This window comes from Haliaeetus albicilla, chromosome 5 (assembly GCF_947461875.1).
Source record: "Haliaeetus albicilla chromosome 5, bHalAlb1.1, whole genome shotgun sequence".
Taxonomy (NCBI): domain Eukaryota; kingdom Metazoa; phylum Chordata; class Aves; order Accipitriformes; family Accipitridae; genus Haliaeetus; species Haliaeetus albicilla.
The window spans coordinates 13,157,046-13,169,476 of NC_091487.1; the positions used below are offsets into that span (position 1 = coordinate 13,157,046).

Consider the following 12,431-nt stretch of genomic DNA (forward strand, 5'->3'; position numbering starts at 1 on the left):
GATGCTTCTATACTTTGCCTCAAAAAGCTTCAGTTTTGACTATCCTGAGTAATTTCATATCATCGGCAGAATGTATAAAGTTTCTGTTTACTCTGAATTTGAGATTACTCATGAGTCTGCTGAACAGCACAGATACCAGCAGAGACCTTATAATACCTTGCAAGTAACCTTCTTCCCTTCTGAAAATTGACTATTAGTTCATTCTTTGCTTTCCTAACTCGGAAAAAGCTAATAATGCAGAAGAGGACTGTTCCTCTTGTGCCATGGTAGCTTCACACTTTTAAAAGCTTGTGAATTTTCCCAAGCTTTATGGAAATCCAAGTTGTATGCACCCAAGTATCCAAGTATAGAATTGCAACACTACAGTTAACCAGGTCATCTTATCCACATGTTCCTTTAGACAAGCCTAATACATTTTTGAGACATGACTTCCATCTGCAAATCTTCATCGATTCTTCCCCAGTTAAAATCTCACAGCTGTAACTCCCATTATATTGCTGTGCTAGGTTAAGCTTGTTATAATATGCAGTCTTTGTCTTCTAAATTATTTGCATGCTTATTCATTGATTACCCCAAGTATTATTTTGCCTTTTTTCATAAATGATATTGAGGGGACATTTTATAGAAAAAGAAGGTAAGAGTGAACAAAGTAACACTTACTTCTGTGACTAAATCATTAGTATTGGGGAGTTCGTTAAAGAATGCTTTAAAAGAAAACTAAATTCTGTAAGTATATTTTGTGCAAGAAAAAAACAAAACAAGAAGTCCTTCAAGGTGAGTCAGTTCCTGAACCTGCATTAATTAGGTATTAACCTGTAAGTAATTAAATACTATTTTCTTTATGAGCTTTCTGATACTGTTTTCTGTGTTTTGATTTTCAGATACATATGTAGGCAACTTTTATAGAAAGAGGATTAATCTAGGCTTTGGCTTTTATTCAGCTATGTCTGGCATATACAAATCTGAGATCTACAACAGAAGAGTTTGTTTTAGAGACATGCACATTCACATCAATATCACGTTTCTAAATTTCACAACAGTCTTAATTTTCAGAGCTTCATACTTCGTATGTGCTAGATTTCCCTATTGTGTCAACTGGCTTTTCTTTCCGTGAAGCACTGAAAAAAGTGTGCGTAAATTCAGATGAAAATTGCCTGTGCTGTTGACATTTTCTGCTGTTGAAAATGTAGCAACTCAAGTCTGATTTTCAGCTTGCTTTAAACTTACAGAAATGGTGCAACTGTCACCTGTTTCTAATTATTCCTGAAAAGCCAGTAAAAGGTAGTGCGAAGGCTACTCAGGAGAATGATTCAGAGTAATCCAGAAATTTTAGCTATTGATCTTTGATGATGTTCTCTTTGCTAAGCCTGACGTTGTTTGTAGTGTCCCTTGCATCCTGTTCCGTCCAAGGTACAAAATCAGTGATAGGGGTTCAGAGAAGATGGCGATATTCTTTTTCTTAGAAGTAGTGCAAAATAATGAAACAGAAGGGACTTAAAGAGGTGCTCTTTTGGTAATGAGAGCTTAGGTGAAAAATTGAAACCTCTACAGCTGATCGATGACATCAGCAGTTACCAAACATCTTAGCCCATCACTGCTACAGTCTTATGACAAATGTTCAAAACCGGTTGTCTGTATTTAAATTGGCTCCTGAATCTATAATGACAATGAGTTTATAAATAGTTTGGTGTTTAGCCAGGTTATCTCACAGCCATTCACTGAGCTTTGTGAGTATCTGTCACTGAGGAATAACGACTTTACTGACACTAGGGAGACTAAATATGGATTGAAAAGCTTAACATTAGGCAACTGTGCTAATATTTTGGCCCTACTTCCTAGAAAATGATCTTTTTCTTTTTAATCTTAAAAAACCCACAGTGAGTAAAGCAATTTTTAAACATCTTGGCCTGGTAGTTACAGCATCCTCCAAAAGCTTAGGATTGGTACAATCAAGTAAAAAAATAGGCTAAGATTTCTTAAAGATACATAGAGTAGGAGCAAAATCCTACTAAAATGAAAGGCAAGTTTATTGCTTTTCCACATGTCTGGGTATGAGGCAGCGAGACAGAAAAGCCCTATATAAGCTGGATGTAAAATGAGCAGTTTCAGTATGATTGTGCTTTATTTTGTGTAGACAAATAAATATAGGCATGTGTGTGTATAAAATCTCTCACGTAACTTAAATTCTTGGGGAGTCTTGATCACTCGTAGCTTCCTGGCTTACTGCATTAATGCTACTATTTAATATGGATTCTTTTCTATTTCGCTTAACACTGTTCTCGCCTTTTCTTAAGCAAATCTCACTCATCCTACCTCCATTTCTCAATGATGTGTTTATTTTCACAGTTCTCTCAACCATCTCTTGCACAGGCAAGCTCACTGACCATTTTTCAGTAACTTTTCAGACCTAAGAATGTACTTTCTTCGTATGATCAGCTGGTAATTTGAAATCTAGGTCTCTTCATCCTCTTATTTCCTAGCAGCTTTTCTAAAGACTATCATGGGGCAACCAGTCATTCTTGAATGCTTCATGCAAGAAGCTGATCTCTACAGGAGCTCAGATAACTGTTGCCTTTAGGGATCTTCTTTATTGAATGCCCATTGTCCAGTGTTATGTGCTTACCTTGAGGTATATTTATTCAGTGTGTCACATGAGCATCTGCAGGGCAGATAACAGCAATTTGTGGAACTTCTGTCCTAAGCTGCAAATAACTCTTTTGTGATACAAGCTGCCTCATCCCTCATGCATAAGAAAAAGGAGAAAGCATTGAAACATAGAATGAAAATGAACTGATAACTTTACCATGGCTTAGTAATGTTTCTTTTTTTTCTTGTTAAAATGGAAAGCTCTTCAAATAGTAGAATAAAGATTTATATTTTTATTATCAGGGACAGTATCTAGAACTACATCTCCTAAAGATAACCAGCTCCTCTGTTAAAAGGTTTTTTTAGAAATCCCTGCAAGGAGCAGGCAGGAATTCTTGCCTTCCGATGTTCACTGTTGCACCAGTGAATTCTGTGCTGCCTCTGACACACCAGACACATGTCATTGCTAGTATTCAGATATGAGGAATTATGGCTCAGACCTGATGTTTCTCTGTTAGTTTTTTTTTTTAAAGTATAAACCCTAATAAAACTCTTACATAAAGAAAGCTCTCAAATGGTCATAGGCTTAATGTCCCTCCATCCTTTTTACAGGAAGAAAAATGACTAAAACTTGAAGTCAGACTCTGGCATGCTTGAATACCATATGCCTGCACTATTGAGAGACTGGAACAGAGTATCTGGAGAAAGATGAGAGAGTGTGGGTGGCAATAGAAAAAACAACCTCGACTGTAAGTTAGCAAGATAATATCCTTACTTTCTTCTGTGGGTCTCAAGAGTGATTAAAAAAACATTCGTGTTTTAAAAATATTGCTGAAGACTACAGTGTGACTCATAATGCTTCAGAGAATGGAATTCTTGGAAGTTTCACTGTAATGCCAGATTTTAGAATGGAGGGCAGCAGAGCTGCAGAGAAGTAACACGAGGCTATGTTGATGGAGAAAGAATATCTCTGAGGAAATGCAGGCGAGAGAGAAAGAAAGGAAAGAGAATGAGCCTGGGGAGAGATGACAAGACAATTATTTATACTGAGAACTGTTGCTTGCACTGATGGGAATGTTTACTGCTTTTTGAGATTTTATTGGCCAGCATGCCTGCCTACACAATGCTTGGTCATATGCACAGCAGGGGAAGATATATAAACATGTTGACCAATCAGACAATGAAAGCAGTTACATACAATTCTGAAAGTCCATCCTAGAGCTGGCCTGAAACTTTTGAATGAAACTTTTTTTCGGCGGGAGGGGGAGTAAATTTCTGGTAAATTCACTATTTTACAAGGGAATGTACTGGCTAAAAGTAAATTTTCATTGTGAAGGTTTCTCAAGTCTGAATAGACTTTCTGGTCAGAATAAAATAAAGAGCGACAATTATCTGGAATTAAATAGTAGCCTCACAGTTATGGCATGCACCTGATACTTTGCTTGATACTGTGACATACCTGTTTTATATCCTAAATAAGTACCTTTGCTAGGAAAGTGGGCAGTCTTTCTCCCACCATCGCCCACAAGTGCTGATCAATACCTATTCCCCTAAAGTTCCAAGGAGATGGTTTGAGTATTTCACAGGCTATGACATTGGCAGGGATATGGAAATTCCAGGTTCAGATCCATAAACATGAGCTGGGCTTTTACCAGAACCTCATCCTTTAAGTGAGCATCCTAACTATCTGAGCTGTATACTAGCTGAGGTGTGATTGCATTCTCACTGTTACTTACAGGGGAAAAATATATTTTTTATATTGGACGCCTAAGTACTGAAATCAGGCCTTTTTTTTTTTTTTAAGAGCATTCTTCTTATCTAGTCTCTCCTATAAACTATATCTATAGTTTGTGCATATGGTTAAATAAAATATGTCGGTTCAGAGTGCTGAAAATGTGTTGATGGCTTAAAGGTGGATAATGCTGCTGTCTAGACAGAAACTTTGTGTATCTTTTAAACATTTAATGATTATTCATCTGAAAATTCACATCTGAGAAATGTTGTGACTTGGTACTTCCTCTCTGAAAAAAAACTAAATTCATATATCCAGCAGGGGAGCAGATAGGACACCATTCGTATAAGTAATGGTCATATATCACAGTTAAATGAATACCGTAAGTGAACAATTAGTTGATATGTTCTTGGCTGAAATTTGTTCACGTAATTTGATCAATGAAGTGTGTGGATAAAGAACAGATTAACAGATCATAACCAGTTCATGAACAATTCATGAACAGGAAGAAAGACTACAGAGCAGGGAATTTGAATAATGTATCTTTTGTTTCACTTGTATAACAGGAAAACCTAGATTTTTGAGTTGGCTAAAATGGAAAATGAAACTTTTCAGTTTTTTGTTTTATGTATTTTTTCTGGAAAATTAAATCTAGTTATATTTAGAAATGAACCATCTTAAATGAAAGACGTGGTCTTATGAAAATATGACTATTTTTTTTTTTTTAGCTTTTACTTGTAATGTTTTTAAGTTTTAATGAATTCTTGTTGGAATAATTTTGCAATTTTCAGGTGGATGACACATGGATTTTAGCCAGGTTGAGCTGGCAACTTGGGTGGATAAAACATTCAATCAAAAATTTGTCCAACTTTCCTGGGCTTATGATCTACCAATTCCCTCGTTTCCCAAAGCAGTGAACTGAGAAATGTTATCCGTTACAGGATTAGTGCAACTAATTTGCTCTCATATTGCCTGTCATCCTGTAGATTTCATAATACGTGAACACAGACAGACTGTTATGATCTCAGAGTCACCAGTAAAATCTACAATGCATGATGATATTAGGTTCTCAAATAAAGAGGATTTGGCTAGAGTGAAAAAATGCACCAAAAATTTGAGTAAACAACAGCAAGACAATCTGCATCTTAGTTTGTGTAGGAGATAAGTCAAAGCTGGGAAACATTTTCTGATATGTCCATTAATGGATGTACAACTCATCCAATCACTCAGGAGCTAATACTGCACTTTTCTGTTCTGTGCATAAAAAATGTCATGCCAAATGACTCTGAGTGGTATCCTTAATGATGAATTTACAACCATCAGTAAGGAGCCTTCTTCGATTGTCTGCATTAAAGCAGCAGTTGATTATAATCCCATCCAGTGATGCTTTTCCTTGGCCTTATTAAAAAGAGCAGCATACAAGGCAATCATACCCTTGGGTGTATTTTGACTTGCTCAAAAGTATGGCTTAAGTGTTGATTTCTTTTCCAAAAAAAACCAAATTCCATTTTACAACGATGACACATCCATCGTCTAAAAACAAATGATATGGGAATTACAATGAATGCCCTGATTGCTCACCTGGCTTTAAAAATAGTACCAGGTTTCACAGACAATATTTAGCTGGGCATATCTGTCAACTGTCAGTGCTGTGCATGGGAAATAGACAACCGGCTCGCTCTTTTCATCGTCCCACTGTTTGGGCCTTATTTCATGCATTTGTAATGCAGCGCTGCCGTCTCTCTCAAGAGACCTTATGTGCTCGATGGCTTCTTCCCCATCCTCTGGCCCAGGAACCACTGTCTCACTGCATTGAGCGAGAGAAGCTTGGCAGATCTGGAAATGAATTGGGAGTCAGTGGGCATGTTCAGTAACTGGAAAGTTAAAATAAAGTGTGACTTCCCTTTTTGTCGAGTCCCTTTTCTAAGATTTAGATTTATTAACTAAACAAAAGATTCCAAAGCGGGTTCATAGTAACACAGAATATATGGTAAAAGACAAGGGAGATCTTTCCAGCTTCCAGCAGTGTCTGCAGAAAGTGCTAATACGCATCTCTCTAGATAGCTTCTTATCCAACTTTAGGAAACACAGATGTATTTCTATAGTACATACCAATATGTTTCAGTGTTACTGGTAAATCACTACTGAGTTTCTCTGCACCTCTCTGTGTTCATGAGGATGCAGCTGAAGACTTTAAAGTTCAGTCAGTAAAAAAATGAAAAGCAAGATCAATGACATTTCTTTCTCAATCTGCTCTTTTTTCTTCCATTCTGTTCCTCCCAATAGATAATTTCTGGGAATTATTTCAGCTGAGTGAATCAAGTGAAGACATCTCATGGGAATAGGAGAGATCTTGCAGGTCAGTTCTGGGGAATGGTTCCGTGTATTATAAATTCTTTTCTTGCTTTTGCTTACCACACCTTTGCTCTAATCAGGTAGATAGCACTATTGACTTAGTTTGATGTCATGGTAGATTATTTAGTATCAGAGATACATCAGGAAGCTAAACACTAACTAAAAAACTATAGGTCTGCATGAACATCAAAAAACCTAAAACTCAGCATAATCGTTCCAGTGGTACGCATTCTAGAGAAGGCAATGTACAGTTAAAAGAAAAAAAAAGATAAAATGAAATAGAGGAAACAAGACAACTGAGTTCCATCTAATATTTTCCATTTCCCCAGAACTGTTCATTATTCACTGACATACGTGCAACGGATGTGTTCCACTTGAGAGTGAGAAGAAATAGAAATGAACTTGGTAATTTGCTTAAATTTTTGTATAATTATCACTTTTTGAAATAAATACTTCACTCTATAAAATGCACAACTCCCTGCCTCTCCCTTTCCAATGTTCCAAAACCACTTTGGACTAATTTTGATCTCTGTTTGCAATTGTGTGCATGTGTCTGTGTGTTAGTAGCACAGTATGTTCTCTATGTCCATGTGCTGCAAATCCGGTTGACAGCAGCCTTGCGCCCCATTCTTTCCTGGTTGTCCTTCATCACAAATGGTAAGTGATCAAATAGCTAAAAATTTTTTCTTTCTTGCATTGAATTGTGCAACTTCCAGAATTTCTTCAGCCCAGTCCCATAGTTTTTATAAGGGTCACTTCCCTTATAACAATTTTAAAAAGTCATAACATATACCTTTAGATTTTATTTATAACTTAATAAAATATAATTTTTCATAAACTTACATTTAAAAATTTATCCTTAGGTTATGTAATGATTTTTATTCTTAGAAATTATTTCCACCATCAGGTCTTTGGCACTAACTATGTCTTTGGCATAATTATGCTTATGAAGTTATATGAGCTCTGAGAAAGCTCTCAAAGATGTTTCAACACAAAATTTTTCAAGTTTATGATATGTAAAGTGAGCTTCTGTGCTGTGGCACCTTGTTTGGCATTTCACAGTTTGGCACATAATTTGAGGAATTGTGCCTGATAACCTGGAGTGATTAAATAAGTATACTGAATTTTGGCTACTGCAAGGAATGTACATCCTGACTGACTCTTTAGGCGGGAAAAGCAAGACCCACCAAGGAAATAGAAATGACCCTAAAAATCCCACTCAGGGTGCCTTGTGAAAGTCCAGTCAAATGCAGACTGCTTAAGCACTAGTTGCTTTATAAGCCTAAGAAGGTGAGAGGAAGAAGATGGACAGAAGAGATAGAAAGCTTTGCCATGGTCCTTACCCTCATTGGTAGAGGTTTCAGTAAAATTTAAATCTGTTTATAATTTATTATAGTGGCCATTACTCTATAATGGATAATGGGATCCCCTTCTGCCAGGGTCAATGTGCCAATTCATCCTCGAATGTCTCCAGTAAGAATTGCAGCTCTTAGATGTTGTCTTTATCCGACATTCAGGGATCGCCTCTGTGTCAGGGTGATTTTGGGCACTGGGGGAGCGATGTGTAGGAGGTTGAAGTACCTTACCCCACCTGGCTATGTCCTAAAGGTCATTTCAAGATGGAAGATACTTATTACTTGATAGGAAATGGCAGCAAATGCTTCCATGAGAAAAGTCAGGAAGGAGCTATTAACTTGGAAAAGAGAGAGGAAACATCAGATAGGCCTGATCTTCTAAGTTTGATGGGCACAGGAACTCCGTGGACCAGACTGAGGGATCCTTACTTTTGTGAGCACAAGCATTATACCCTGAGAAGAATTCTTACACAAAACATATTAGCTGAAGGATTTTAACCTTGTACTGTAATGTATTTTCACACAGGAAGGATTGAACAGTGCTTACAATTCTAGTTAAGATGGTTTTGGCCATTGATTGTTAGTGCATTTGCCACTGTATACCACTTCCAAAATCTCTGAAGAAGCAGGTGGAAGGCCAAGAGGTGGAGAAATACATGGAGTAGTCAATTAAGCGGAGGTCATAAATGAACCCCTGTTCAAGAGGCATCATCAAGAATTTGTCTGAAAAGGGAAATTTGCAAAGAAGGAAGCAGGTGTCAAATTCCTTTTGGCAGCTGGATGCTTAAAAGTGAAAAGCTACCTGATCTAAAGCTCAAGACACCGAGAGGATGTGCCTTAACAAGTGGAAGGGAACACATATCGATGGGGTTTACAACTCCCGGGCTGTAGGGAGGGTGCAGAACGGCAAGGAAATGTGCTGACGTGACTAAGTTCTGGCAGGCTTTAGGACACTGGCACTGTCAGTGAGGAGGAACTTGAGAATGATTTTTGAGCTCTGTATTCAAACAGCTGTCTGTCTTCCGCAGCACGCTGTAGAAAAATAGAGGTTTTGAACCATTAGAAAAGCAAAGGAAGTGCAATAGCCCAGATTTTGATCATAATTACACCCAGGTGGTTCTGAAGTGACTACACCCGTGTCATTGAAGTTACACCAGTGTAAAACTTGTGCGAGAACTGAATCAAGCCCTTTGTTTCCTTGCATTTGTATACCAAAAGAGCACTCTAACAGCTCTTAGTAAATAATAAATTAATAATGATATGATGATCTCCCTTATGACTGGAAGAAGTACAGAAAAATTAGTGTCAGAGTAAGAATTTGCTCGCAAGATTCTTTGAATGTGTCATTTCTAGATTTGTATTGGATATATGATGCTTTGCTGGACTGATTTTAATTTCTGGGGTGATTTTAATTTTTATTTCAAACATCAGAAACGTCAAATTTAGTCAGTATGTGGTGAACAATACAAAACCTACAACACATAGCTTATAGATCAAATGAGTAAGACCTCTGGTCTGTTCATCATAAAAAAACCTTTAAATCCCTAGCAGAAAGTAGGAATGAAAACAACTAATGAAAGCAAGTGCTTTTGCTGTCTCCCTGCTGTAAAGCAAATAATATTTTAGTAGTTGGTTTCGTTTGTGTTTCCCCATTTGTGCCTCAGAATACACCAGATTGCAATGTTACATCACATTTTTAATGACTGGAACCATGTCCTGAGATCCCCCCCCAGCCACACCACAACTTCCTTCTTTCTTTTCCCCTCCCGGCTAGAGGGCTGTGTGTAATTATGCTGAGGACATATTTCAATTAATTATTGACAGAACACGTAATCACCGCTCAGATGTCTCTCTGATAAATCTCTTCGCTGCTCTCTGACTTCTGTTTCTCATGCACTACAGAGGTGGAAAGGCAGTAAAAATGCGTTTTAAAGATAGGACGTTTCTCAATACTCTGTATCAGCTGGAGAGGCTTCTGACACCTGGGCTCTTTAGATGTAAAGCATATTGTTCTCGTCTGTGCTAAACAAGTATCCCAGAGAAAGCTCAGTGGGATGGAGGCTTACGATTCTTTTTAAGTGGAGGATATAATAGGAGCAGATAACTTTGATTTGTGCAAAGGAAAAGTGTGATCTCTTTCAGGGATTCCGGACATTCACAGCAATTTTTTCTTCGGCTGCTGATTAAAGAGAAAGTGATAAATAAGGGCTCTGTGTTCGGTTTAAAGGAGGAATGTAGCTTTAGAAAGCTGACTTATTTAGAGGGGGAAAAAAAAATAAATCCTGACCTCCGATAGCCTTTGACCAAAATCCGCTAGTAGGAGAAAGTAAAGACGAGGCTGTTTCTGTAACTATTAAAACCCAAGCAAGGACAGTGATCATTTCTGTCTGTATGACCGGAAAATGCCCTCGGGGCCGGGCCGGGGGGGACGACGACGGGGACGTGCCCGGGGGTTGCCCGTAACTTCGGATTACAACTAAAGCATGCCAAAAGCGGCTAAGAAAAAAAGAGATAACGAGGTGAGAAAGCAAAGAAGGGCTTTACTGTAAAGTAAGGAAAACCAGGTTGGGGGGGAGGGGGGAAGAACCCAAACCACGAAATCGCGTGGATAGCGGCTGCCCCTGCAGCCCGTGCAACCTCGGCTCACCCGATGCCGGCTCCGAGGACGGGCGCGGAGCCGCAGGGGCTCTGACACCCGCCGGCCGCCCTCGGCTCCGGCCTTCTGACCCCTCTGGGAGCCCACCTTAGCCCTTCCAAGTGCCCCGGCTCCGCACGGGGCTTCGCCGCCGCCTGCGCTCGGGGAGCGGGGGGCGAAGGAGAGGGGGGCGCGGGGTGGTACCGGCCCCGCCCGGCGGCTGCGGGCCGCGGGGGGGGGGGGGGGGTGTGCACCCAGCGCCCTTCCCGTAAGGCTACCTGAGGGAAGTCCTTCCCGGCGGCCTCCGGAGGGAAGACCCGCCGCTGCGCGGGTTTGCGAGAGCTCCTCTACCTTTGGTTTTCGCGGCAGGAACCGGGTGGGGCTGGGAACGGCCGGGGAGGGGGGCGCGGCGGGGGCCCGGCTGCGCTGGGCGCCGGTGGGCTGCAGGGCAGCGGCGGCGGGCGGGCTGCCCCCCGCGGCCGCCCCCCGCCCGGGCCCGGCGGGGGAGCGGCCCCTTCACCTGTTCTCTGGAGCCCGGTGTGGGCGCCTGCCTCACCTCCTCCCCCCTCCCCCTGGATGTGCCAGCATGACTACGGTTCCTCCCGTGTGGGGAACGGCGTTCGGAGGGAGCGGGGCCCTGGGCGAGAGGCGGCCGCGTTCGCTGATGCTCGGGCGCCTGGGACCGCGGAAAAGCGCTCGCTCGTCCCGCGTGGGGCGGCGGGGAGGGAGCCGGCGGCCGGGAGGGGCTCGGGCGCTGACACCTCTGCCGTGCCCGGGCGGGCGCTGCCCTCGCCGGGAGGAGCGGAGGGGGGGGGATGTCCTGCCGCTGCCCGCCCTGCTGGGGCTGCCGTGGAGGTTCCCCCTCCGCCCCGGGGCTTCGTCGAGGGCCCTGTGCTTAGCGCCCGACCGCGCAACCGGGGGAAGCAAGACCCCCTCGGCCTCTCGCCCCGCCGCCCCAGCATCACCGGAGGCGTCCGAGGCGGGCGGAGCCGGTGCAGCCCCGAGCCCGGTGCCGCGGGAGGCCGGCCGGGCGCCCGGTCGTGGGGGGCAGCGGAAAGGTGAAGCGCTGAAGGGTGTTAGGGGCCGGCAGAGCAGGGCTGCGCCGGCCAGACGGGTCGGGAAGCCCGAAGCGGGCACCTGAGCCTCATCTTTTGACACCTCAGCCCAAGTGGCCCCATTTCCAGGGGCGCTGCGCTCCCGCCGAGGGCAGGGGACTGAGGAGCAGGGTCGGAGCCGCTGGCTTGGCTGCCAGAGACCGCCCGGTGCCGCTTTCCTTGCGGGGTAGCGGCGGGAGCGGTTACGCGGGCTGGTCTAAACCGCGGACGTTGAGGGACAGAGACGCTGCGGGGACAGAGGGACATTGTCATGGACAAGACAGGGGCTGTAACGCCCTTACACACAGCTTTCCGCAGGTTTAGCTTAGACTGCGGGCGCGACTCGTCCCCCAGCTGCGGAGAGCGGCGTCCCCGGCTTGCCTTACCCTCGGGCGGTGCACCCCCCTCCAAAACTTAGTCAGGGGCTGAACAGCCCGGGCGCCTAGTCCCGCTGCTGTCAAGGACAAGGAGGCGATCAGAGGCACCACGGGAGGTGCTTAAAGACCCGCGGTTTCTGGGCGGCTTTGCACAGCTCCTGCGGGGGTTGCGGGATGCTCTCCACGCCCGGCTTCACCTGTCGGGCTCCGGGGGGGGGGGGGGGGGGCAGCTCCGGCACCTCGCACCCTTTGAAACGCAGCTGCCGGCCCCCGGGGAGGGTACGGTGAGCCTCGCAC

General features: G+C 43.1%; 1 long non-coding RNA gene across 2 annotated transcripts in view; it reads left to right on the forward strand.

The window, feature by feature from the left end:
- The window catches only part of LOC138685424 (uncharacterized), an 86,980-nt gene that overhangs the window by 46,461 nt on the left and 28,088 nt on the right, over positions 1–12,431 (forward strand). The window contains exons 3-5 of one of the 2 annotated variants that reach the window (XR_011324668.1): positions 3,199–3,335; positions 6,605–6,677; positions 7,003–7,140. This is a non-coding gene — a long non-coding RNA (uncharacterized lncRNA). Of the gene's footprint in view, positions 1–3,198; positions 3,336–6,604; positions 6,678–7,002; positions 7,141–12,431 lie in introns of those variants that run through there. The other variant, XR_011324669.1, reaches the window with a different exon arrangement.